This window comes from Acinonyx jubatus, chromosome C2, assembly GCF_027475565.1.
Source record: "Acinonyx jubatus isolate Ajub_Pintada_27869175 chromosome C2, VMU_Ajub_asm_v1.0, whole genome shotgun sequence".
NCBI classification, from domain to species: Eukaryota; Metazoa; Chordata; class Mammalia; order Carnivora; family Felidae; genus Acinonyx; species Acinonyx jubatus.
In genome coordinates, this window is record NC_069384.1 from 98,895,995 (window position 1) to 98,923,140 (window position 27,146).

General features: G+C 34.6%; 1 protein-coding gene and 1 long non-coding RNA gene across 2 annotated transcripts in view; one reads left to right on the plus strand and one right to left on the minus strand.

Annotated features, from left to right (window-relative positions):
- The window catches only part of LOC128315249 (uncharacterized), a 44,335-nt gene extending 35,236 nt beyond the window's left edge, over nucleotides 1-9,099 (minus strand). Inside the window, exon 1 of the long non-coding RNA XR_008297844.1 lies at nucleotides 8,314-9,099. This is a non-coding gene — a long non-coding RNA (uncharacterized LOC128315249). The remainder of the gene's footprint in view (nucleotides 1-8,313) is intronic.
- The window catches only part of SI (sucrase-isomaltase), a 153,973-nt gene continuing 135,384 nt past the window's right edge, over nucleotides 8,558-27,146 (plus strand). The window contains exon 1 of the mRNA XM_015085747.3: nucleotides 8,558-8,579. The gene's annotated coding sequence lies outside the window, so the exon portion shown is untranslated. The remainder of the gene's footprint in view (nucleotides 8,580-27,146) is intronic.

Consider the following 27,146-nt stretch of genomic DNA (forward strand, 5'->3'; position numbering starts at 1 on the left):
CTTAAATTTTGCACCAGGTCTCTTGTTTCCCTCACCCAAGTCCTGGCCCTGACAAAATGTTAAACCTGATTTTTTGCAGCATCCTAAAAGTATATTGTGTGAAGTGTGCTATCACATTCAAGATATTCTATTCCTGAAACCTAACCTCTAATTTCACATTTAGAAAGTGTTCTTTGTAAATAATGATTTTCCATTTGGAATTTCCTATGTATATCATAATTTTCAAGTCAGGATTTTTAAAACTTTCTGTTACGTTATTATGGACAAAACATTATCTCTAACGTGAAGCTGTATATAATAGAAGCCAAAAGCAACGTAGTGTGATTTTCCATTTTACCACTTAGGAAGCTTTAGGCACAGTTTTAATCTAATAAAAAAGTCTACACATAGAATTTTTGTAAAACTTATTAAATGACAAAGTATATGTAAAGCACGTAGCACTGGGCTTGGCACAAAGCAAGTACTAAAACTGGAAGCTAATAGTTATTATTATTTACTAGTTATTATTGATATAAATGTCTACCTCCCTTTTGTCTATCTTGGGAGATGGTTTCTCTTACTGTTGGGCACTGAATCTACCAGGTGTGCTTTTAATGCCATGTTCTCCTGCTCCCTCATCCCTGTGATCATTGGCCAAATGCCTTAAATAGAATAGTAAACACTCATTGTCTTTACTTCTTAATCTGCCATTCATTTCTAAATGTGACTAATAGCCTAGTCCTCAAAACCAATATAAAATATACTGTCCTTAACTTATTTTTCTGTCCACAGCACTGGACAATTTAATAGTAGATTTCTTTGAACCCCATTCTTCTCCCCTAACTTCTGTAATGCCAATTAATCATGACTGTCTTTGCATCTCTAAGGACATTTGTGCTTATTTGTTTGCTTCTTCATTTTCCTTTTTTGTTTGCCTGATTCGCTTTTCTGGAATGGCAACAGACATAGTATGGGATGTGAAATATTAAGACGGTATATTTAAAAGTTTTTTTTGGAAATACTTTGTAGTGAAGAATGCGGAAATTAAAGAATAACTGGGTGGGTATAAATTTACAGAAAAAAGTAATTACAGGAGAAACAGCTAACTTGGGAAAAGAAGTTCATTTTGGGCATCTCGTGTTTGAAAGGCCTGTAGGACATTTGTGTGGGAAGGTCAAATATATAATTGAAATATATAGTTCTAAAAACCTGGTTGGAGTTAAGAATCTGACAGTGATCAGTATACAGGTAATTATTTAATGACATCCCCCCAGAGATATTAAGTCCAATAAGGAAAAAAAAAAAAGGAAAATAGAAAACTCTGGAAGGAGAAATGTAATGGCTGGTAGAAAATTAAAATCCTGGAACTGAGAAGCACCTAGTGGTTGAAAATGGCAAAATCTCTGAAAGGTCTTGTGATAAATGAGAAAGTGTCATTCAATTTTATATTCAAAGGCACTGAGTATTTGACCTTTGAAGTTTCAATTTCAGGGAAGGTATGTGAGCAGATATCAGAAACAAAAACTTTAGAGTAACATATAAGAAATGGAAGCACTGAATGACAGTCTAACAAGTTAAGAAGTTTTATGGTATGGAGTGAGAACTGAATGGAAAGAAGAATTTTCTTCATTAATCATTAAAAATGAGACCATGTTTACAGATCTGATATTTATTTGTGAATAAATAAAAGAATTGACTGGTACAATTGAGGCCTTCTCTTGAATTGTTTATTTGACTTTATAGGGGATTCAATTAGTAATTAGATGACTTTTCTGTTGTGTTTAGAATCATGGGACTTAACAACATGAAGAAGAAAAATTTGAAGTTAGTGGAACTGGGCAATATAAGGAATGTTAGGAATAAGGGAGTAGCAGTGACTATTCTGAGTTTAATATCATGGAAATAGAGCAGTTCCAAAAGAAAATAAGGTCAAAGAGGCAACTGTGAATGTGAGTTGTGAATGTCTGTATTAGAGGACTTCCAGGAATCATAAAGCAAAGGTGTCAGAAAGGGTAAAGCAGTATGGTAAATATAACTGGGTACGGTTGTAATAAAAAAGAGTAACCATTCTTTTAGTGATGGAGTTTGACCCTTGGTGTTTTACCACAAACAATTATATCACTAATTGGTTTATCTGAATCATAAAATCACAAAGCCCTAGAACTGAAATGGACATCTAAAATAGACCTGCCAAACTGCCATCATTTTTAAAAAAATTTTTAACGTTTATTTATTTTTGAGAGAGAAAGAGTATGAGCGGGGGAGGGGCAGACAGAAAGGGAGATGGAACCCGGAGAAGCCTGCAGGCTCTGAGCAAGCTGTCAGCACAGAGCCTGACTTGGGGCTTGAACTCACAAACTGTGAGATCATTACCTGAGCTGAAGTCAGACACTTAACCAACTGAACCACCCAGGCGCCCTATAAACTGCCATCATTTTACAATTGGGGAAGTGGAGAAAATGTGAGTTGTCTGAGATCACACTGCTAGTGAGTAACAAAGTTAAGGCTACATAGATAACTTTGTAGCCTTATGGATCATATCTTACAGGATAAAGGTACCAAGTTTTCCTTCTCCTCCTGAGTTTTCTAATTTATGTTTGATTATTAAAGCAAAAATTGTAACACTGCCTGCTGTGGTTCCAAATGTTTGTAGAGGAAATATCTAAAACAATTATATTATAAATGGGAGAAGACAAGGGATATAAAAAGAAAAATATAAAAAAAGGGACATAAAATGGATATGAAAATAAATGAGTTTTCTGTATGTCACAGGCACAGATAAAATGATGACCCCAGTTGAATGTAGTAATAATCATGCATATATAATGTAATACCTATAGTATCCAATTGAAAAAAACTCTACAAATATACACTCAAAAATAAATAAAGAAAAAGGCACATAAGTGGGGGGAGGGAGGCAGACTCAAGCCTTAACATATCATTATTTTGTATGTAAATGGCATAAGTGGTCTAAATATAGCAATTACAAGACAGAGATCAGCAGACGGGATTAAAAACCACAGCTCAACTGTATGTTGTCTACAAGATACTAATTTTACGCATAATAATACAGGCAAATTTGAAGAATAAGGGTGGAAAATATATATCATACAAACATTAATCAAAGGAAAGCAAGAATGGCTATGTGAATGCCAAATAAAATAGACTTCAGAGAAAAGAAAGTTACCAGAGAAAGAGAAGGACATTATATAATAATAAAATGATCAACTACCAAGAAGACACAGTGAAAGGTGCAAAACAAGTGAAGCAAAAATTGGTAAAACTTAAAGAAGAAATAGACAAATCCACAGCCAGTTAGAGATTTCAACAGTCTTCTCTCAACAGTTGATAGAACAACTAGACAGAAAATCAGCAAGGATACAGAAGATTTCAACAACATCAAACAACGGGATCTAATTAAAACTTATAGAACACTCCACCCAACAGTAGCAGAATACACATTCTTTTCATGTCCCACAGCAACTAACAATAGACCATATTCTGGGCAATAAAACAAATGTAAATAAAAAAAAAAAAAACCCAAGTCATAGAAAGTGTATTCTCTGATAACAATGGAGTAAAGCCAGAAATCATTAACATAAAGATAATAGGAAAATCTCCATGTCCTTGGGAACTAAAACATTAATTGTCCATAATCCATGAGTTAAGTAGAAAGTCTCAAAAAATTTTTAAAAAAGACATTGTACTGAATGAAAATACAGCATATCAATTTTATGAGACACACCTAAAGCAATGTTGAGTGGGAAACTATCAGCACTAAATGCATATGTTAAAAAGGAAAAGTCACAAATCAATAACCTAGGTCTAATTTCAAGATTCTAGAAAAGAAGATCAATATAAACTCAAAGCAAGCAGTAGTGAGGACACAATAAAGAGAAACGCAGATATAGAAAGATATAGAAGAGAAAAACAGTATAGAAAATTCAATGAAGAGCTAGTTCATTTAAAAGATCAATAAATTTGACAAACCTCTAGCAAAACTGAAAAAGAAAAAAAACAGAAAACATTCAAATTATCAATATCAGGAATGAAACAGAAGATACCACTATAGACCCTATAGATATCAAAAGAGTAACAAGAAAATATTGTGAACAACTTTACACACATAAATTTGACACAAGGAAGAAATGGACCAATTCCTCAAAAAAATTAAATGATCACTTGTCCAATATGAAGCAGGTCATTTGAACAGCCCTATAATTATTAAAGAAATTGTGTTTACAATTTTGAAAATCTCCAAAAGAGATATATCCAGGTCCATATGGTTTCAATGGAGAACTCTACAAAATATTTAAAGAATTAGCACCAATTCAAAACAATTTCTCTTGGAAAATAGAAGACAAAGGGAAATTTTCCAATTCGACTTATGAAACTAACCTTACTCAAATACCAAAATCAGACAAAAATGGCCAGTACACACACACACACACACACACACACACACACACACACACACACAAAAGCCCCACAAATGTATATCCTTCATGAATACAGATGCAAAGGTCCTTAACAAAATATTAGTCAAGTTGAATTCAATAATATATTTAAAAAGTTATATACCTGAAAGGTATCTATTCAAAGCCACCCCTACCCCCCCCACCACCACCAGTCACATTTACAGACAGAAATCACAGGTGTCTGAACTTGACCCTCTTTGTTTTTCTAGGCCACAGTGCCCTACATTCTCCGAAAACAGATCCCAAGTACAAAATATATTCTCCTCTAGCCTGAGCCCAACCTACATCCTGGTGTAGCCCTAGACAGAGCCCCTGCCACTTCCTGCTTTACTTGGCTAAAAGTAGACCTCTTCCCCATACGCCCCACCATGGGCAAGGCTGCAACCCTCTTCCTTCAAAATCCCTTAAAAGGCCCAGCTTAAGAGAAACTCAGCGCTGACATTTCTCTGGATGTCTGGTCCCTCTCCTCCTTTGGAAGAGTGAATAAACTCTGTCCTGCTTGTTGCTCCACTCATTGTGCAATTCTTTGCCACCGGTGTCACAGGCCACCTTGACAAAATCATAAATCAACTGGGGTTCATTCCAGAGATACCAAGCTGGTTCAATATTTGAACATCAATCAATGCAATTTACCATATCAACAGGTTAAAGAAAAGTCACATGATCATATCATTTGACACAGAAAAATCTTTTGGCAATTTCAACACCCATATATGATAAAAATAAGAATAAACTTGATGAAGAACATCTACAAAAAACACTACAGCTAATGGTATATTTAATAGGCAATACTGAATGCATTCCCCCCACAGATGGAGAACAAGACAAGAACAACTACTCTCACTACTCTTATTCAACATAGTACTGGAAGTTCATCATAGTACTGGAAGTGTAATAAGGCAAAAAATGGAAATAAAACTTACACAGATCAGAAAGAAAGAAACAGAACTATCCCTATCTGCACACTGCCTACATATAAAATTCAAAGAATCTACAAAAAAAAAAAAAAAAAAGAATAGAACTAATAAGCAAGACCAGTAAGGCTGAAAGATACAAGATAAAAAAAGTCAGGGGTGCCTGGGTGGTTCAGTCAATTAAGCATCCAGCTCTTCTAAAAAAAATTTTAATGTTTATTTTTGAGAGAGAGACATAGACAGAGACAGAAAGTGAGCAAGGTAGCGGAGGGAGAGAGAGGGAGACACAGAATCCTAAGCAGGCTCCAGGCTCTGCTCTGTCAGCACAGAGCCCAATGTGGAGCATAAACTCAGACCAGGATATCATGACCTGAGCCAAAGTCTGAGGTTTAATCTTAACCAACTGAGCTACCAGGCACCCCAGCATCTGACTTTTGATTTCAGCTCAGGTCATGATCTCACAATGCGAAACTTACATGTGCTCACAGGGCAAGGCCTGGTTGGGATTCTTTCTCTCTCCCTCTCTCTCTCCGCCCCCCCCCCCCCGCCCCGCTTGCACGCACTCACTCACTTTCTCAAAATAAATAAATAAACTTTTAAAAATAAATAAATAAATACATACATACATACATACATACCCCACAAAGGTCCTTACTAGTAATGAATACATGGACACCAAAATTTAAAAAAATAAAATAACAACTGCACAAAAAATGAAATGCTTAGATGTAAATCTAACAAAATACGTTTTGGACTTGCATGCTCAAAAACTACAGAAAGTTGATAAAAGAAACTGAAGATGATCTAAATAAATAGACAAACATAATGGGTCCATATATTTGAAAACTCAACCTAGTAAAGATGTCAAATCTCCCTGAATTGATAAACAACAGTTTTAATGTAATTCCCATCAAAATCCCAGTAAGATTTTTCGGTAGAAATACACAAGCTTATTCTAAAATCTATACGGAAATAAAAAGAAATGAGGGCCCCTAAATTAATTTTAAAAAACAACAATAAGGTAAGAGCAGTCTACCAATTTTAAGACATATATGTATATACGCATGTATGTGTATATATATACATATATATAATACATTTTTTAAGAATTGTTATACAGTTATGGTAATCAAGACTGTATGGTATTGGTGGAAGAATAAATACATAGATCAATGGGTTAGAATAAAGAACCCAGATATAAACCCACATAAATATGCCCAAATGAGTTTTGAAAAGGTGGAAAAGTAGTCCAATGGAGACAGCACAGCCTTCCTCACAAATGGTCCTGGACCAACTGGACTTACATAAGGGAGAAAAAAGATTCTGATACTTTATACAAAGGTTAACTTAAAATGAATTATAGACTTAAACATAAGTATTGAAGGAAAGAAAAATAGAAGAATACCTTTAGGATGTGAAGCTAGGCGATTTGGTCTTAGATTCGACACTAAAAGCACCATCCATAAAAGAAAAATAAAAACTTTTGCTCTATGAAAGATCCTGTTTTGAGGATGGAAAGACAAGCTACAAGGTGGGAGAAAAAAAATTTCATAGGGCACATCCAACAAAACATGAATATTCAGAATGTATAAAGAAGTCTCAAAAGTCAACAATAAAAAAATAACATTAGAAAATGGCCAAGAAATAAGAGACCTTTCACTGATAAGGATATACAGATGACAAATAAGCACAAGCATGTTCAACATCATTTGGGATGTGCAAATTGAAACCATAATGAGATATCACTTACGAGAATGCCTAAAATAAAAAAAATATTGGCGCGCCTGGGTGGCGCAGTCGGTTAAGCGTCCGACTTCAGCCAGGTCACGATCTCGCGGTCCGTGAGTTCGAGCCCCGCGTCGGGCTCTGGGCTGATGGCTCAGAGCCTGGAGCCTGCTTCCGATTCTGTGTCTCCCTCTCTCTCTGCCCCTCCCCCGTTCATGCTTTGTCTCTCTCTGTCCCAAAAATAAATAAACGTTTAAAAAAAAATTAAAAAAAAATATTGCCATCACTCATACATTGCTGATGGGAATGCAAAATGGGACAGCCACTCCCAAAAAGGTGTGCAGTTTTCATAAAACTAAACATGTAACTACCATACTACTCAGAAACTTCACCCCTGGTCATTCATAGCAGGGAAATGAAAACTCACCGTTCATGAAGAAACATGTATACGAATATTTATACAAGCTTTATTTGTATCATCCCAACAATATATATAAATATAAATATCTAGTTCCAGAATCCCTTTCTTACCACCTTCATTACTGCTATTCCGGGTCAAGCCACCAGCATGCCCCTTAATTCTTGCAATGCATGTCTTTATTTATTTATTTAAAATTTCTTTTAAATGTTTTTATTTATTTTTGAGACAGAGAGAGGCAGAGCATGAGCAGGGGAGGGGTAGAGAGAGAGGGAGACACAGAATCAGAAGCAGGCTCCAGGCTCTGCAATGTCAGCACAGAGCCTGATGCGGGGCTCAAACTCATGGACAGTGAGATCATGACCTGAGCCGAAGCCGGGTGCTTAACCGACTGAGCCACCCAGGCGCCCCTGCATGTCCCTATTTATAAGTGATACCCTACGTCTTGGTCTCCTCACAAAAACCAGAGCCTTACTAAACTGAAACTAGACTGATAGCGTGACTTCCCTGCTCAGAACTGCAGCAGGTTCCATTTTTCTCTACGTAAAGCCAAAATCCTTTAAGAGTCTACAAAGCACAAGACCAGGCCCCCAATTTCCCCCTCTGAATTCATCTCGTTTGCACCGCTCACGCCGCACCTGTTTCCTTCTTAAGGGGAGGCCACGTCCTGAGGAGCCCAATGTGCGCGCCTTCTCTTCCCCACCTCAGCTCCATCAGTAATGCAGGGACAGGCGTGGACCCCAGGCCCACCTCCGACTCCTCTAGTCACCTCCCTCAGCATTTCCCGGGACAGACTCACCTCACAGATTCTAGGATTGAAGGGAACGTTGCCCCGAAGCCAGCCAGCGGAAGCGGCTCAGGCCCTGGGGCGGGATTTCAGGGCCCCGGTACCCGGATGGAGGTCAAAGGTGGGTGCGTTTCTAACTGGCACTTGCCGGCTATTGTCCGCCACGCGTAAGAGGCGGTCAGGGGCGGTGGGCACCCAGCACTGAGAACACAGCCTTGGGGCCCCGCAGGCAATCTACTCCACACTGCTGTCGTGCGGGTTGCTTCTCCAGACTCAGGGTAAGTGCCTGCTTAGGTTCTGTGTTGCCTCCTGTCCCTCTACTGGGGTATTCGTCCCGTCCCCGCTACGCATGTGGTTCATTCGCTCCCTGCTGTCAAGGCCTTGCTAAAATCGTATGTTCTCCAGAAGGCTTCATCTGTTAAGGATATTTCATTGTATAACTCCTATCCCCTACCTTCCGATCCATGTCCCTTAACTTACTTTTTCTGTGTTAAAAACACTATTCACTTTCTGAGGTAGGGTTTGGGTTTGGGTTTTGTTTTTTGGGTTTTTTGTTTGTTTGTTTGTTTTGCTATTTTGTTTTGTACTTTTTATTCGTTAACTTTTTAAAATTTTCTGTGACATTCTACTAAAAGATAACTTTCTAAGGGGCAAGGGAAAAAATTCTCTAGCCATATCAGCTTCAGCTCTTAGGTCACAGCAGAGGACTTTGTGTCCTACTTTAGATCTGGCCCTTTTCTTCATGCTCATTGTTCCTGTCTAGATTCAAGCAAACATCCTTCACGTGAACTACCGCAGTAGTCTTCAGTCTTGAGTCTCTCCAGTGGCCTGTTTTATCCATTTAGAGAATTTTCTAAAATGGAAATTTGATTGTATTACTCCCCTTTCTGATACCATGCAATGTTTTCCCATTGCTCTTAGGTTTGCATAAAGTTGAGTGAGAAAGCTCATTTGAGAAGTAGGACAGTGGAACATGCTTAAGGACACAATTAAGCTTGGAGATCATGGAATTATTCCCATTCCAGTGGGGGAAATGCTTTGGAGAGTGGTGATGGATTTTCATTCCAGTGAAAATGCTTTGGAGAGTGGTGATGGTTGTGACTCGCGGCACTCTAGAATTTTAAGCAACACGCACAACTGTGTGTGTCAGGCCTGATCCAGTCTGGGGAAGTGAATTTCTCTGGCATCCTTCAGTCTTTCATGTTTAGACACAGAGAAGGCAGTCAGTGGGATTCTCTGAGGGTGTTTGTTTTTCCAGTAGTTGAACAGTTTTGAGGAAGTTGCAAGTTTATTAGCATTAAAGGAAGACATTGTGAGGATTAAAAACAAACTAAAAATGAGAGAAGTGAAACTAGATGGTGTGTGTGCAATTGTTCAGAGAGATTTATAAGATTCCTTGGTATTTAGCAAAGATAGTATCCTCACATTTTGATGACAGAAGGGTAGACAGGGAGGTCACTATTGATCCGTACCCTGGTCTCCAGGTGCTGAGGCAAGAATTTGAGATCATGTAGAATCACTAACACATAAAATTATGAAGCTGGAAGATACCTTATTTATATCTTAATTTGTAGTTAGTACAGTCAGTATATAATTAGTAGTATATTTATAGCCATTTCATTCTAGGTAAACTGTGAATGTTTTTGCTAATTTAAAATACCTGTATTTCAAGATGGAATGTAGAGGGGCACCTAGGTGGCTCAGTCGGTTCAGTGTCCGACTTTGGCTCAGGTCATGATCTCACATTTTGTGGGTTCAAGCCCCACATTGGGCGGGCTCTGTGCTGACAGCTTGCTCAGAGTCTGGAGCCTGCTTTGGATTCTGTGTCTCCTTCTCTCTCTGCTCCTCTGCCGCTTGCACTCTGTCTCTGTTTCTCAAAAGTAAATAAATGTTAAAAAATTATTTTAAGAGATGGAATGTGGATAAAAGTGTTGTGTCATTTTGTAAATAATGTCACATTCCTATTAATAGAGTAGACTAATTTCCATTAGAACATGGATCATAACTGCCTTATTTGTTATTCCGAGTTCCTAGAGCAGTATCTGGGAGCATGCTTTTTAATTTATTTTTTTGAATAAATAATAACATTTGTCATTTTATATAATTTTTGTTTCATACAGTTTTTCCATTTTGCCACACTAGTGGCCATTTGCCACACTAAAGTTTTAAAAAAATTTACCTAAGTGAGAATTTCACAATATTATGGTCTATTTATAACATCCTGTGAAAAAGAACATATGAAGGACAGTTTGAAGGATGGTTGTTCATGGTAGATTGCCTTGAAGTTAAAAGAAAGGAACGTCCTGTTATGATGTATTATAACTTAGATTATATAATAGGTAGTAGATAGTCCTTGTTGTGCAGTGAATTGAAAATATATTTAGGTTTTATTTTATATTTCAGTGGATATACTTCTTTGAAGAACATCATTCCTATTATTTTAAATTAGAGCTAAAGGGAAATATACCGAATCCAAAATTCAGATAATAATATATGACAGGAAGATATCTGTTTTAATTAATGGAGAGTAAAATTCATTAGGGGCTGTTAAGCACTAGTAAATTTTCAATATAGGGTAAAAAAATGCAAAAATTCATCTCAAGAAAATGGTAAAGACTTGGGCATACGATTCAAAGGAAAAGTTTATATTTGAATATAACTGAAATATCAACTTAGTGAAGTTGAATAGTTTATTTTCAAGAATATATAAAGATTTTCCAGTTGAAATTTAATACTAAATTTTGAAATGTGGTTCACTCATTACCTACTTACTGAGAGCCTACATTATACTAAGATATGGAATCAAAGCAAAATCCTTATCAACACACACACACACACACACACATAAACACACACACACAAACCACATCCCTCCTACATATTATGTACATATTTGTGTGTATACTACATGTATACGTGTACCTATATAATTACTATATCTACTTACATATGCCTGTGAGCCTTTTACATACACACACATATATACTTACTACCTAAAATATATATATTTATATATTTTTGAGACTTAAGGGCAACTCCTAAAATAATGGAAATTAAAACTGAAGACTCAAGCCATTATGAATGGGAAAGTAATTTTATAATTTTAATAACATATGAATAAACATGGAGGTAAAAGCCATTATCCAAGATTTAAAAATAAATAAAATAAGCATGATAATGAAAGGTCTATATGATTTTATCAAATGATATTGTCTAAGCCATAGCAGGTTCAATATGCAGATTTCTCCAGAATTGTATCTTAGGTATGTAGAAGCATTCATATTGGAACATGTGCTCAATTTTTAATTAGTACTTTGTCATAATTTTAATTGCATTTCTGCAAGGTTTATTTTTCTGTTATCTCTGAAAGATTCACCTTGCTACAATGATTATTCAATTTTAAAAGCATTTTGTTTTCAAAATGTTGTGAAAGAAAAGGAGCCACATTAATAAATTATTTAGCCTATTTTAAGATGGCACTGCATAAATACTCTGCTAGACCTTCTCTCTCCTTCCTGGAAACCTCTCTTTGTGAGATGCATTGACTCTTTCAAGACTGTCAAGGTGCTCCTTAGTAAATGGCTTTATAGGGCATCAATTTTTATGGAAACCAATGCTGATTGCTTTTCTTTATCAGGCATTCTCAAAAGTATTTTTCTCCTCAAAAAAACATCAGAAAAAATTGAATAAATGAAATGAATGAAATATTTATCTTTCCCTTGGTAAGTTTGATGTGTAGATTTATATACCAAATGTATTTTGTTTTCTGGGTCTTGTTGGTTTAATTAATGCAGGTGCCCTGCAAAAGTACATTTCTTACCATGTGGGGAGAACTTGACTTATAATTGTGTGTGTTATCTAATCATTTTTATGACTGATTATCATTGGATTTATGTACTGGGCAAAGATCAATTTAAAACATGCTGTTATAATGTAGCTTGTTATTAAATGGAATCACTTTTATGTCAGACCTTGTCCTCCAAAATATTTAAAGCACATGCTGTAAAAACTTGATAAACTGTTCACCTGAAAATAAAGTGATCATATTACATACAGATTAGGAAGTACAAGAATGAGGAAAGTGTATAGGATGGGATAAAATGTCAAGTCAGGAGTCCAGAAGACGGGAGAAAGATAGAAAAAGAAGGATGGTAGGCAGGAAACAGAATATTATGTATATACTGAAAGAATTAAAAAAATTCAACAAAACAATGTATTGTTACTTGTTAATTAGCTAGTCTCTTTCCTAGCTTGTTCTGTATTTGTGACAGTATTTGTTACAATATTAGAATTTTAAAAATTAAATCACTGTTCTTACATATGTAATGTGTAATATTCTTCCTCCCTTACCTCCACTTTACTACCAACTCATTTCTGCCAGCCCAGAAATATTCTTGAAAAACTCCTTCTGAGGATGGAGTAAGGTACACACACACACACACACACACACACACACACACACACACACACACATTTGCAATTGGCTAAATCAAGTGATTATGCTTTAGGAATTGTAGCATTTAAGGAAAAATTATTGCTTCTTTTAGATTGTGGCCATAGTAATTCCTCTAAAGGAGTAATCAAAAATCAATGTCAAATGGTTCTGAGGAAGGTTTTCTAATAATTCTTTTATTATTTGTTTACTTTGGGAGAAATGCTTTTATAGATAGTCGACATAACACTGTCATACAGATGCATCTGTGTTTCTGGGGCATGATACAGTTTCTGTGACTTCAGTGATAGTGGAAGAATCCTCTCTGGATCAGGTTTAGGGTCATTAAAATATAAAGGTTCCCCAAATAGTTTCAGCATGTGAATTGCCTAGGAATCTAGTTAAATACAGATTCTTTGGCCACTGCTTTTAAGATTTGGATCCATTGTTTCTGAGTTGGGTCCAAGAGTCTGTTTTTGATTAGTATTCGAAATAATTCTTTGTGGTTCTTTAAGGAACTCTACTTTAGTAAAACTTAAGTAAGCCTTGCTATAACAAGCCAGAAGGCTGCTTCTCTGGTAATATCTATTCTGGATATCAGAAATTTTAGATAATTGTCAGCATCTGTACTCATTTTGGACAACTTTCTATAACCATAACTGAAATGATTCAATAATTTTGAATTTGTGAAGAAAACAAAAATAATTAATTAAAGTGCTGAGGTTAGTTTATTCGGTGAGAGCTATATTCACTGTATATTTAACCTCAGTAAGTGTTAATAACCAAAACAAGTGGATATTGTAATGCATTCCTTTGAATTCAGACATCAGTAACTGCTTGGGACACTAGAATTCCTTTTTTAAATTAGTAAATTTGCTTTTCCCAATAGGTAGTGAAATTATATAGTGCTGCTTGTTTGGTAGTGGTGTTTGTTTGTTTTGTTTTTCTTCAAAGATATAAAATCACTTTCAAAGTCCTTAAAGCTTTTTCTTTGTTTTTGAGCAAAGTATTTAAGTTGGAAGTTAGGAATAGTAGTATTGCGGTGTTATGCCTCCCTAGGAAAGTGACATTGAAAGTGCCCATGCCATATTTTTTATTTTCTTTTACTCCATTACCTGATTGTAATGAACCAAAGTAGGAGATCTTTAGTCTTTACTTGTATTTATTCTTTTTTGAATTCTGGATTAGGATTCGTTAATGGCATGCCGACATATTTGGAATTCTAGAAAACAGAAGTACGTAAAACTTTGGACAATTCAAAGAGTAGTAGAAATTTGAGGGGCATCTGGGTGGCTCAGTCAGTTAAGCACCCAACTTTGGCTCAGGTCATGATCTCACCGTTTGTGACTTCAAGCCCCACATTGGACTCTCTGCTGTCATCACGGAGCCCACTTCAGATCCTCTGTCTTCCTCTCTCTTTGCCCCTCCACACCCCCCTCCCCCACCTTTCTTTCTCAAAAATAAATAGAAAGAAATTTGGGTTGGAAGAATCTCACTTGGAGTAGAAAAAATGGTTATTAAGAGGGACTGGGGAAACAAAAGCTCTGATGCTCAAATGTGCTCATTTTAGGAATCACCTGGTAAAGTTGTCAAATATACAGATTCAGGAGGTCTTAGGTGGGCTGTGGAATCTATAGGTTTAACAATTGCACAGACTATTTTATTACAACTAAAGTTATAAAACTGGTAAGCCCTGAAACAGAAATAGCTTTGGGTTAGCTTGGTGAGGGCATGTTGGTAAAGGTCATCTCAGTTGAATCTGAGGAGTTGATGACCTGGGTGACCAAATATGGGTGAGTAATAGGTTCTTATTCACAGTGCTTCTATAGTTGCAATAAACTTTTTAAATTAAACATTATTTAGAGTATAATTTATTTGCAATAAAATGTACTCATTTTAGGTTTACCTTTGTTTTGTCTCTATGCAGTTATAGTGATGAAATACTTGGTACATAATAATGTTTTGAGGAAGTATTTGTTACTTTTTAAAAATTGAAAATAATTCTCCATTTGGTTTTTTCAAAAAAAACTCAATAACAGAAAACCTCAGGAAATGCCTTGGGATATCTGTTGATAACTTCTAGTAGTTTGATTATTTTGATAGTATGACTATCTTCAAATCTGATTACTTAGTCGTGGTGTAAACAAATTATTTTCCTACCCTTCTTTCAGTGCTGAGTTGAAGTTTCACCTTTGAAGACATTATACTGTGTGTACTATTGAAGTTATTCTAGTATTGAAAACATAGGATAGTCCCAGCACTTTTAGCAAAGAACTAAAGAATGCTATAGTGAATGTTTTTATAACTCTCAATCAGAATGTCTTTCATCTTACATTTGTAGAAATTTAGGAGTTTTGTCAATACTACAGAATGCTATGTATATTGCCCTGTTATTTCTTAAAATTATGTAACTCCTGCATTCCACAAGCATTTAGGGTACTCAGGACATGTTTATTCTAGGTGCTGTGAACTAAATAGGTAGTAGAGGGTTGACAGTACCTTCAGGTATCATCAAATTCAGATCTTTGCCCAGCAAGCCTATAAAAAAATTAGAACACACTGCTATAACAGGACTGTAATATATGGCTTTATTTCATTTATATTTGCTTAACAAATAAACGTAAGCATGAAATCTCTTTGATCCAAGAAATATTCTTGATCTATGTTTTATCATCAATTATTGCATAAGTTCAATACTTAAGAACATGTATCTAACTCAGTGACTATAAATGCTCCATGGATCTTGAAATGGTTTTCAAATATAAGTTTCTAAATTCTGGATAAAGTTTGGAAGTAAGGCATGTATTTGAGTAATTTACTTTGATTTTAAATAAATTTCTATCGACCATAATGGAGTGTTGTTTATTTTACTTCATAGTCTTACTGAAATCCATTTTATCTGAATGGAAGATACTCCTTCTATAGTTCATTGCACATATAATTTCTAAGACTTGTTTTCCTACTCTAATCTCCAGTAATACTATTGTATTATGTTTTCCTGTTTATCAATGAGGCTTCAAATTTTTTTATTGTTGTTCGTTGGCTTAGTAATTATGGCTATGGGACACTGCCATATTTTCTCTTTAGTTTCCTCTCTTTGTTTAGATGACTTCTCAAAACCTAACTTTGATTTCTGACCAGTGTTTATGTATGTGAAAACATATCTTTTGGACAATAAGAATGAAGTATAAGGTCACCCCGATAAGATAAACTTTGAGTGTGAGGGAAGTAGGAACAAATGTCATAACCAAAGGGAAAATTTAAGCACAAAATTATTTGATGCCCTAAATATGAGTTCTTCAATAAACCATTTGTATGAATTATTATACAGTTTCTTAGCCAAAGTGACTGTGAATTGCCAATGTTCTCAAACCAGAATCATTTCTAAAGATTATGTTTATTATACATTTTTTGATGTATTTAATTTGAGGAAAATAAATATTCAAGTTATTTCAGATATTCCAAAAACATGTTGAAATTAAATGCATAGAAAAGGACACATTCTCTTAACCAAAAGTAATATATATATCCCCATATATATTACAAAACACACATATATATATATAATCAAGTTACTAATTTCCAGTGCATGTTGTGCCATTCATCTTTTATTGTCCTAAAGTTTACATCCCGACCTTCCCGTCTCACAAGAATCCAAGACAAAGTTAAATACTATATATTTTTGTTTTCAAATTATTTTGCTAAATAATACTTTTATCTATCTTTTTATTTATTTTTAAAAGTTTATTTATTTATTTTGAGAGAGATAGTGCAAGTCAGGAAGGAGCAGAGAGAGAGGGAGAGAGAATCCCAAGCAGGCTTCACAATGTCAGCATGGAGCCCAATTCTGGGATTGAATTCACAAAGCATGAGATTGTGACCTGAGCCGAAATCAAGAGTCAGATGCTTAACCTACTGAGCCACTCATGTGCCTTGAAATAATACTTTTATTTAAAGGGGCAGGAAAAGATGTATTATAAAAATGAATGATACCGTATTTCAACTTTTACTGCTTTAAGGCAATTGAAGGTTTATAAGAAACTCTAAAGTCAACATACTGTAAAGCCTCAAAGTAGTTAAGACTTTTTTAAGTTATATAATAAAAACTACAAAATTTATGTTGAACAAAGACAATTTAAGAAAATGTATATATGTACTTGTCTTTTTATATTGCTATCAAGGAAATTCTGTTTGACAATGTACTGTATGAGGTTGTGAATAGATTATTAAAATTAATTAGACAACAGATGCAGTGTTTTCTGTCTGTAACAATCTATGTCTCTGATCAAATCATTTGTATCAAGGACACAAAGCCAAGAAATAACAGACAAAAACTTAGTCTTCGATCTGTGGCCCCAAAGCCCGTGATCTGATTTACCATGACACACTATCTTTCATGAAAATAAGATTTATCTTTGCTTTATACTTGAGATAAACTGAGACAAAGAGAGATTAAGATACCCACCTAAGATACAAAGCTTCTAATTCTGATTCTAGTTCCTTCTTCTACACCAAGCAACCTACCAAAGTGAATGGCTCGTGAAGTTTGGTAGTAATAAGAAGGAGAAGACTCTGGAAACAATACCCGGTGTGTGTGTAGGGGAGCGGGGGGGGGGGGGGGGAGGAGGCTTTCAGCAGATCTAGCTTTTTTTCCCCCAAATTTAGGAATGGTAACACAGGTACATAATACATATTATGCAAACTGTTTTGCTCCTGGCTTTTTTCCATTGGTGGTTCTTTCATACTAGTCACTACATATCTGCCTTTCTTTTAAATAGTCAGTAAGAGGGAACACCTGTCCATGAAAAATAAAGATGCCACAAGTACACCTATAGTCATCTTCTAAGGATGAATCAGTCCTTAAACATTATAGCTGGTATTTGAAAATTCACAGGCTGATGTAAATGATTACCTTGGAATTTGTGGAAGTGGGTAGGAAGACAAATTGTACTGGATATGAAACAATATCTTTTACATGCACCCTTAATTATCTACTTAATTCAAAAACTATTACATCCCTCCTATATTTCTCGTCTCTATGATTGAGAAAGAGGTGAAATATGCTTTAATTGGCAAAGTACCTCATTGGAAACAGGTCACTATTATAGCATGTGATTCCTGCGTGTACACTCTCACAATCAAGGCAGTATCTTTGTAAATACAAATGACCTGATGAACTCTGAGACTTCACCCAGATAATTCAGACAGTACTAAGGAGTTTATTCATGCCAGCGTTTTGCATGAACACATTATGTACTGCTTAAAATATAAGATAGGCTAAGCTCCAGAGTTATTTATGCTTTAATGCAATGAGCATGGCCTTTGGAGATAAAAACCTTTGGCTCTTTTCACTGATTGTGTACATTGAACCTTGCCTTCCTTGCCTGTTTCTCTAGAACACCTGTTCATTTCTTTTGTGTGTGTGTGTGTGTGTGTGTGTGTGGCCAAAATAAAATAATAGAAAAAATAACACAATGTTTTATGTAAGGGCTTAGTAAATTAGAACTCTCTTTCCTTTTATCTCTCCCACTGGACACTATTTTCATTTCACAATACTACATGTTTCACCTTGCTTCAGCAATGTGCTATATATAATAACTCACCAAATATATTGTTATAATTTTAAAGTATTTTTTTCCTTGAAGTCATTTTTTTATCTTTTTTTTTAAATTTTTTTAATGTTTATTTTTGAGACAGAGAGAGGCAGAGCATGAATGGAGGAGGGTCAGAGAGAGGGAGACACAGAATCTGAAACAGGCTCCAGGCTCTGAGCTGTCAGCACAGAGCCCGACGCGGGGCTCGAACTCACGGACCGCGAGATCATGACCTGAGCCGAAGTCGGCTGCTCAACCGACTGAGCCACCCAGGCGCCCCTTCCTTGAAGTCATTTTTGTGGAAATCGTTTTTAAATGTAAATTTATTTTTTTTTCCTTAACAGGAAGATAACTTTATAATGTGACCTGAAATATCCAAAATATTTCAAGTGCTTAATTTTATTTCAGTCAATATATTATTTTTATAATAAAAAGAAGCATAGAGTTATGTAATATTGCACATCTTCAGTGGTTAAATGGTTGTACTGATTTCTGATTATTTTTATTTTTGTTTTGATGGCTATTATGCGTATGTTGGATGATTTTTAGTCATTTGCCTTCACAGATTGTTTTGGCTGTTTTTCTTAAATTTGTTTTGTTATTAGTGGACTTAAAAGAGAAAATATAGGCTCATGATATTTCAAACAATTCACTTAGGCTTGTTGGCATTTACTTGAGTGTTGAAGTTGTAAGAATAGAATAGATTTTCTCCAAAGAAACAGCATGCATTCCTCACTTTTTGCTCAAAGTGACCAACAAAATTCTCAAAATGTATTTAATCTGATGTAATTGCAAACATATTTTTTGCTTAATGCAGAAAATGCATTTAGATGTTACTTATCACAATAAAACACAAATAGAAAAAGGTATAATTTAAATTCATACCTCCTTACATGCTTTTTTTAATGTTTATTTAGAGAGCAAGAGAGAGCACCAGTTGGGGAGGGTCAGAGAGAGAAAGGGAGAGAGAGAATCCCAACCAGTCTCCATGCTTAGTGAGGCTTAATCTCATGACTGCGAGATCTTGACCTGAGCCGATTTCAGGAGTCTATCAGGAATGAGGTTCTTAAACGACCGAGCCACCCAGGTGCCCTGCTACATACGTATTTTTTTATTGTTTCCTCTCTTGAATTCTTTTGTGTGAGGCTAACCTTGAAACCAAGAACATGACAATTTAAAGAACTGAATATAGTATTTGTTCTGCTGCTTTTCTTTATTGATTTCTATTATCAATTTCCTTGAATTCTTTTTTAATTTTTATTGTCTCTTCTTCTGTTTACTTTAGAATTAATTTCCTCTTCTTTTTCTAGTTTCCTATGGTAGGAGTTTAGATTGTTAAATTTAATTTTTCCTCTTTTCTAATATATGTATTCAGTGCCATAAATTTTCCTCTAAGCAATACTTTCACTCCATGCCACAAATTTTGATGTGTATTTTCATTTTCATTTAGTTGAAATACTTTAAAATTTCTCCTGAGATTTCTTCATTGACCTATTCGTTATTAGGAAGTATGTTGTTTAATCTCTAAATATTTGTAATTTACATTTTTCTGTTACTGATTTCAGGTTTAATTCCATGTGGTTTGAGAGCATACATTGTATTTTTTACATTCTTTAAATTTGTACAGGTATGTCTTATGGCCCAGAATGTGGTCTATCACTGCGAGAACCTGTTTGAACTTCTGAAAGTAAAACTCACAAAACATTGGGGGCCCCCTATGACTGCTCCCCTGGAATTTTATCTCTCAGACTCACAGTGAATCGCCAGCAACTGTGCACATACAATTTAGGTTTTCCCATCCGGTCCTGGTTTCCAGGCAGGTTTCTGCTCTGGCAGGTTGTGACTCTCTACTTGCCTGCCTTTGTCTCTAGTTTTGGCTGTTGCAGTTTGTCCTGTGACCTCACTTCTCCGATGAATCAAAGAAGAGCAGTTGATTTTTTAGTTTGTTTAGTTTCTTTTTTGTTTTGTTTTAACTTGTTGTTAGGATGGATTGATGACTTCCAAGCTCCTAATGTGCTGGACTAGAAACTGAATCAGTGCATGTATTTTAATACCAAGGAAACCTACTTGAATAAACCCACTTGAGTAATAACAGAGAGATATACTCAAAAACACAATAGGCAATTAAAGTAGAATGCAAAAACTGGTAAAATAGTCCAAAAAACGGCAGAAAAGAGGAAATAAGTAAATGAAGCATTGAGGTAAAAAAGAAAACAAATAATAAAATACTATGTATTAATATCTCCAATCAATATTACATTGCATGTAAAACAAACCAAACAAAAAAAAGGTAAAACAGTGAATTGAAATATTATTGTGTGAAAAGGTTAATAAGTCTGCAAATGAGAAGAAAGAGAGAGAGAATATGAATAAGAATATTAAGAATAGAAGAGAGGATATCGCTATGTATACCAGACGCATTAAAAGAATGCTAAGTGAATGTTATGAGCAACTATATGTATATAAATTAGACAGCTTAAATTAAATGCACCAATTTGACACAAACCTCAAACTATTGAAACTTAGCCGGATGAAATACATAATCTAAGCATTTCTATAGCTACTTAAGATACTGAAATTGTAATTAAAACATTTCTCAAAAAAGAAGTTTATATGCCCATATATTTAAATTGGTGAATTCTCTCAGCCATTTAAAAAATAAGTAACATAGGGGCGCTTGGGTGGCTCAGTCTGTTGAGTGTCCAACTTTGGCTCAGGTCATGATCTGGCAGTTTGTGGATTTGAGCCCCGCATCAGGCTCTATGCTGATAGCTCAGAGCCTGGAGCCTGCTTCAGAATCTGTGTCTCCCTCTCTCTCTGCCCCCCCACCCCCATCATATTCTCTCTCACTCTCTCAAAAATAAATAAACATTAAAAATTTTTTTTTTGGTTCTTACTGTTTTTTTTTTTATCATATGAAATTTATTGTCAAATTGGTTTCCATACAACACCCAGTGCTCATCCCAAAAGATGCCCTCTTCAATGCCCATCACCTACACGCCCCTCCCTCCCACCCCCATCAACCCTCAGTTTGTTCTCAGTTTTTAAGAGTCTCTTACGCTTTGGCTCTCTCTCCCACTCTAACCTCTTTTTTTTTCTTTTTTTTTCCTTCCCCTCCCCCATGGGTTTCTGTTAAGTTTCTCAGGATCCACATAAGAGGGAAAACATATGGTATCTGTCTTTCTCTGTATGGCTTATTTCACTTAGCATCACACTCTCCAGTTCCATCCACGTTGCTACAAAGGGCCATATTTCGTTCTTTCTCATTGCCACGTAGTACTCCATTGTGTATATAAACCACAATTTCTTTATCCATTCCTCAGTTGATGGACATTTAGGCTTTTTCCACAATTTGGCTATTATTGAGAGTGCTGCTATAAACATTGGGGTACAAGTGCCCCTATGCATCAGTACTCCTGTATCCCTTGGGTAAATTCCTAGCAGTGCTACTGCTGGGTCATAGGGTAGGCCTATTTAAAAAAAAATTAAATAAAATATAAGTAACATTAATTCTATACACTATAGTATACTTACCAAATATTTTTTTATGAAGCCAGCATAATTCTAATACTACAACCAGAAAAATAAGAAAAACAAACTGCAGAGTAGTATCTGTTCTGCACAGAGGCAAAAATCCTCAACAGAATGTTGGCAAGTTGAATTTAGCAACACATTAAAAACAAAACAAAACTCAAAGACTAAGTTGAAGTGGGGTTTATCCCAGTATGTAAGAATATGCTATATTCAAAAATCAGTAATTCATGACATGATTATATTAATGGTTTTTTGACAACATTCAGCATGCATTCATGACAGGAATGCTCAACAAACTTGGAATAAAAAGAAACTTCACCAATCTGACAAGGGACATATATTTAAAAATCTGCAGCTATCATCATTCTTAATGTTGAAAGATTGAGTGTTTTTCCTTTAATAACAGGGAAAAAGCAAAGATATGCACTCTCATCATTTCTATTCGACATTGTTCTGGAAGTTTTAGCCAGTATAATAAGATAAGAAAAAGAAATAAAAGTCACACACATTGGAAAGGAAGAAATATAACTACCCTATTCATAGATGATATTGTCTACCTAGAAAATCCCAAGGAATCTTGACAGTTTTATGTGTAAACCTGGCTGGGCTATAATATACAGTCATTAAATCAACACTAAGGTGTTGCACTGAAGATATTTAGTAAATGTGAATAACATCTACAATCAATTGACTTTATAAAGGAGATTATTCTTTATAATGTGGATGACCTAAGTCAATCAGTTGGAAACCCTTAAAAACCAAACTGAGGTTTCCTTGAGGACAAGGAAATTCTGCCTCAACTCCCACCTGAGAATTTCCAACCTACTGGCTTGCTGTACAAATGTTGGACTTGCCAAATTAAAAAATTGCAAAAGTCAATTCCTCAAAATCCATCCATACATATGTACATATATACATGCACACACATATATAAACACACACAAACATATATACATATATATGTAATTTTTTTCTGTTTATCTGGAAAACCTTGATGATACAGAATCTAAAAAAAAAAACTAGAATGAATGAATTCAACAGAGTGTACAAGGTCAACACATAAGAATCAATCATATTTCTATGTACTAATAATGAACACTTGGAAACAAAAATTTTTAATTCAGTACTACTTACAGCAACTCCAAAAAATGAAATGTTAAGGTACAAATTTAATAAAACATGTAAAGCATCTGTATTCAGAAAATACACAGTAATGACGAAGGAAATCAAATTTTTAGAAGACCTAAATATCTGGAGAGACCTATCATTTCATGAATTGGGAGACTCACCATAATAAATATCTCAAATCTCCTCAAATATATGGATACAATGCAATTCCAATTAATATTCCAGAAATATTTTTATTGATATAAACAAGCTAATTTTAAATTTTATATGGATAGGCAAAGAAAAATTGCTCATGGGAGTGCAAAATGGTATAGCAACTGAAACAGTTTGGCAATTTCTTATAAATTGATACATACACTTGCTACATAACTCAGTAATTCTACTCCTGAATATTTACCCTGAACAAATTAAAATTTGTATTTACTCAATAAATTTGTTCTTCATCAGCTATATGGGTAAGCAAACTATGATACATTGACACAATGGAATACTACTCATTAATAAAAATGAACACAGCATTAATATAAACAATTTGGATGAATCTCAAAGACATTATGCTGAGTGAAAGAAGACAGTATTAAAAGGATACACAGTGTATGATTCCATTTATAAGACTTTCATGAAAATTCCAAGCTATGGAAATGGGGAAGAGTAGAATTGTTTAGGGATGGGGGAAGGTTCGACTGCATAGGGGCAGCAAAAAGGAGTTTTGGTGATTTTTTTAATTGTCCGTTACCCTGGTTGTGGTTGTGGCTATATGAATCAACACGTATGTTAAAACTCATAAAAGTGGGGTGCACCTGGGTGGCTCAGTCAGTAAAGCGTCTGACTTTGGCTCAGGTCACGATCTCGCGTTTTGTGAGTTCGAGCCCCGTGTGGGGTTCTGTGCTGACAGCTCAGAGCCTGGAGCCTGCTTCCGATTCTGTATCTCCCTTTCTCTGTGCTCCTCCCCTGTTCACTCTCTGTCTCTGTCTCTCTCAAAAATACACGTTAAAAAATTAAAAAAAAAAAACTCATAAAAGTGTACACCATCAAAAGGCAGGTTTACTTTATGTTTATTAAAAAAAAGACAAAAAGAAAAAAATATTCAACAAGATTTTCCTCTGGCACACAAAATCATCTTCCACTCCTTTCACCCACATAGCTTTTACCATGTTTTAATGTACTTTAAAAACATACTTATTTGACATGTTTGTTGTGTTACTTTTCCACTAGGATGTAAGCTCCAATGTGTAACAGGGATTTATCTTTCTTTTTTTTTTTTCCTAGTGATTTAGGTCCGATACCTGAAGAGTGCATTACAATAATATATACTCAATAAATATTAGTTGGGTGAATAAAGCATTTTAGAACATAGTAAAAGTATGTTTAAATATTTCCATTTTAATTCAAAGGGCATAATGATAGTTCAGTGAAAACTGATACTTTCTGCTCAAATGTTTTCATGAAGTATAATTGCTGTAAAATAGATAATTTAGTGGAAAAGAAAGACTTGTTGCACTTTGATCTCTTATCGTAGTGAACTTTGTGTTGTTGATTTATCACAGTGAACTTTATGTTGTTAATCTGTATTTTATGTTTATACCCTTCATAGTAGGAAATTAGTTACTGTAAAAATTACTGTAGTATGTCAGTGCTGTATTTTATCAAGAATGCATGAATTCAGAATATTTCATTGTATTGTAGTGTACCAACAATTATACAGTTATACATTTTTTCTCCTAGAGATATTTAATTTTCTGAATTATAAATGGAAAACGCTGAATTTTTTTCATATAAAACCAAATAGACAAAGGATAAAACACATTATCTTTTCCAAAATATTTCATTCCTATAACCCATGTGCTGCCAGTTAAAATTAAATCGGTGTCTAGTTAGTGGTTTTAGGCTTATTTCAATAGCTGTCTTTAGCGTTTCCATTCCTTAAATATTAAAGAACAACAAAAAATATTTTTTTCTTTTCCTCCATATGTGAAGCATAAACCATGCTTCACATTTGTCATTTACGCTCTAGGTAGTAAAAAGTTTTGTCAAATCTTTTTCAAATTAAAAAAATATATTGATCATTATCAGAAAAAAATAGTTTACTAACTAGCACAATATCTCACTTTTTAACAGGTTGGTGTGCTATAGAAATTTCTTTCCAATTTCTACCAGACAGCTTTAGCTACTCAGATATATTTTTCTCTCCAACTTCCTGGGAAATATTTGCTAATATTTTTTAACATACTGGGATCTATTGTTATCTCTAACACCTAACACAGGGCTTATTATGTAATAAATGTTTGTCATATGAAAAAAAATACAATATGTACATTCATCACTAAATAGCTTCCTTTGCCTTTATTCCTAAAGCCATATCTTGTGATCATACTAAGGATGTGTAAAGGAAATATAAGAACATCTAGGGATAATGTAAAAACAATATGTTAATTATGATAATAAAATATTAAATATTTATAACTGATTTTATTAAAAGATCACAATGTCAGGCATTGCGAAAACTTTGCATACTTGCTTAGCTAAAATTCTGTTTATATACTCTTTAAAGTATATTTTTCAGTATCTCTTTATAATTATGGAGTAAGTTAAAATTATCTGTGAAAGGTAGATGTATCAAGTGATGCATCAGTGTAGTGCTTCTCCAAGTGTGACCAATCAAGGGCTCCATAATTAAAACCTTTTTATAATAATACAAATATATCATATGGCTTTTGAATTTCTCACAAGTGTATGAAAAAAGTAGTATCATAACAGGTTGAAATCCAAGGCAGGAATGAGACTCTATCTTTTATTAAGCTAAACGTTAAAGAGATTTGCAAAAAAAAATGTGAAACAGTGTCACTTCCCTTATTACTTTTTGTTTTGGACAGTATATTTTTCCAAAAAATATTTTTATGTTAACATGCAATGGATTATTAACAACATGTTTTGATGACCGAATATTTTTAATTCTCATTTTTAGTATCAGATGTGATAAGTATTTGTATATAAAATCCACATAATCAAAAGCTCTTTGGGAACTTCAATATCTTTTAAGAGGGTAAAGGGGTCCTGAAAGTAAAACATTAGAGAATCGCTGGTTTAGCTAATACAGAGAGCATAGCAGATTAAGAAAGTGCATATGTAACAAATTATAGGTCTAAATTACTTAATCATAAATTTTGATTTATGTTATTTGGAGATAATAAGACACCTAACTCAGAGGGTGTTGTATTATTTACATTAAGTGATTCATGTAAATCCCTAGTAAAGTGCGTGATACATGGTAGGGGTTTAATAAATATTCTCAAATGAACCTTCAGAAAGTCTGGATTCAATAATTTGAGTTCTCACATAACTGTGTGAAAAGACGATAGTCTGTGTTATGTGTGAATACATACATACATACATACATACATATACATATATATGGAATATATACACATTCCATATGTGAAGGTAGTGGAACAACCCTAATAATAAAGGAATTGACATACCCTTCCTAGATGGAGAAGTATTCTATTTTTGCTTTGATGAGGACTTCAGTAGTTTCTTCCCATTAAGTTTGTTACTCCAACAATGCTTATCAAGAACTGGAATTATTACTTATCTATGATCTAGGATTCTGAATTTTAAAGTAGTAAAGAAGTGATTTTGACGTAAACATTTGTATTAACTTTTATTTATTTACTTTAATTAAAATATAAATGACTCCTTGAAGATATTTGATTATTAATTGTAGTTAATCTATGGTTGGCAAAAAAGGATTAGCAGCAAAATATTCCCTGAAGTAGTTGAATGCATTGACATTGGAATCCAAAACGTCAAACGTCAAATGTAATTATTTTCATCTCAGCAAAACTGTTAAATTAAACTATCTGACAATAATTAACCAAAATATCAATTGCTTTTTACTTGTAATTCCAAAGTTATTAGTGAAAACAAAAGTGCTATGGCATATAAACATGTATCTTGTTCCCATCATATCTATATCATTTTACTTAAACCTATGGACATTTAAAAAAAAGCTTAGTGGGGCGCTTGGGTGGCTCAGTTGGTTAAACATCCGACTTCGGCTTAGGTCATGATCTCACAGTTCGTGAGTTCAAGCCCCTCATCAGGCTCTGTGCTGACAGCTCGGAGCTTGGAGTCTGCTTTGGATTCTGTGTCTCCCT